This window comes from Octopus bimaculoides, chromosome 4 (genome assembly GCF_001194135.2).
Source record: "Octopus bimaculoides isolate UCB-OBI-ISO-001 chromosome 4, ASM119413v2, whole genome shotgun sequence".
NCBI lineage: Eukaryota > Metazoa > Mollusca > Cephalopoda > Octopoda > Octopodidae > Octopus > Octopus bimaculoides.
The window spans coordinates 144,780,399-144,782,696 of record NC_068984.1 but is presented as its reverse complement, the minus strand read 5'-3'; positions in this window follow the sequence as shown (position 1 = coordinate 144,782,696).

Here is a 2,298-nt window from a genome sequence, read left to right as displayed (position 1 = left end):
TATATACACACACACACCAGGTTTCTTTCAGTTTTTGGCTACCAGATGCATTGGTCAGCCAGAGGCTATGGAAGATAGCCCAAGGTGCCACGCAGTGGGACTGAACCCGGAACCATGTAGTTGAGAAGCAAGCATCTTACCACACAGCCACACCTGTGCATGAAAGTATGCTGCCGTAAGTTCCGTCTGACCCATGCAAGCGTTGAAAAGGCAACATTAAAATATAGATGAACATTGCAAAGGCAGGGGAGACGACTCAAAGTATCAAACTTAATTGTGTGAAAAATGTAACGCACCATTAGAAATCGGTTAATGTTGCAGGAGGGGGAGGGTTCGTCTGGCCATGGCTTCTGCTAGTTTTATGGTACGGGTTGTCAGCCTACTCAGAAGAAATCGATTTTGTTTTCATTTTCATATTTGGGTTGAAAGATTCTTGATGTGGACTCGTGTGGTTGAAATAGATTTTGTTGTATCTCAGGAGGGTCATTATGCCAACAATAAATACTTGCACTGGTTCTATTTTGCTTCTTTATTATTTATCAGTTGGTTAATTACTTAACAAATTAACTAATTGATTGTTTGATTAATTGTTCAGTTAATCAATCAATCAGATTTGTCAGTCCTTTTTGTTGCCATTGGTGACCTCATCAACAACATACTTTCTCTTCTCCAGGCTTGCTTTAGGTTCGTTCCTTCATTTGTAGGTTCTGTAGTTACATAAGTTGTATGGATGTGAATGAAAATGCTTGTGAGCTTATTGCCAAATTGTTATTATTTGGTCCAGTTTAATTATCTAAATTGTCTCTTTCTCTCTCTCTCTCTCTCTCTCTCTCTCGACCTAGGTTGATGGTGGTTCAGGGGATGGTGTCGTCGTGCGTCGGACAAACCGTTCCGAGAGCATCCCAAAACGAAATAGCCAAATTAGCGAAACATATGCTGAAATTGGAGCAACAGGTAAGAACTGTAGAAGTTATATACTTTCATAATAATACACCAGGGTCTTGTGGGGGCTGGTCCTTAGCAAAGTGACCAGTCAGGAATTGGGACAACTCTACATCATCATCATTTAATGTCCACTCTCCATGCTGGCATGAGTTGGATGGTTTGACTGGAGCTGATAAACCAGAGAGCTGCACCAGGCCCCAGTCTGACTTGGCTTGGTTTCTACAGCTGGATGCCCTTCCTAATGCCAACCACTCTGCATAAATAATTAATACACATGGGCCCAAGAGCAGCAAAATAAAGAGGTGAGGACCAGAATAGTTATATGTAAATAATTAAGCACTTTGGCCCAACAGCAACCGTCTGTTCTGATCTTCAGTGAAAAGCTAAGGACTGACTTGAGCATCATCATTGTCGTCATCATTTAATGCTTGTTTTCCATGCTGGTATGTGTTGGACAGTATGATGAGCTGGCAAGTCAGAGGACTGCGATATACAAAAAAAAAAAAAAGCACATGAGCCTTACAATAACCATTCCATTCTGGTTGTGAGCAAGATATGTAGATAAGGAACAAGGAAGTTCTATGTAGATAACAAAACACAGGCTTTACGGCAAGAATTGGGTTCTGGTCCTCAGCAGGGTAAATAGCTAAAAACTGGGGCAGATTTTAAGCTGCCATTTCTAGCATATCAAGTAACTACATAGAGCACTGATACACTTGTCCCCTACAAAGTCTAACTTCATTTGTTACAGAATTTTAAAAATATTGGGTCATTCCATAAATAATGCGGTTTTTTCAATTGCATTAAAAGTCAGAGGGGGACAGGATAAACCACCTGCAAGTCTTAGGTTCAAATCTCACCACAAGCAGTTTAGTAGTGTATATTATCATGTAGACAAGACCACTTCTTGCACGACTCTTTGTCTTTTCGTTATTGGTTGAATCAATTCCTTGTTTTCGTTTTCTGTTTCAGGTTTACATGCGGAATCTGCACCTGTTCCACCATCACTCGATTCCTTACGAACTGTAACCAAACAGAATCCCCATGGCAACGACTTCCGTCGGTCAGGGGGTGACTTTCTACAGGCGGCTGCTGAGTTGCCACACGAGTACGATGTGGTGAGCAAACGTCGTACGTTCCCCATAGACTTTTCACAAGCACACTATGATGTTCCGTCGTCATCACCATCCACACAAACCATGTCATCTTCATCTCAGAAAGGTCTTGCTAACCATAATGATTCCCACCAGCTGCCTCCACCCTCCTTAGGAGGTGGACACAAACCAAGAAGCCCCTTGGGTGGATTTTCAATTGCATCCTTGTCGGTTGCGACATCATCAGGGGCGGGGGCAG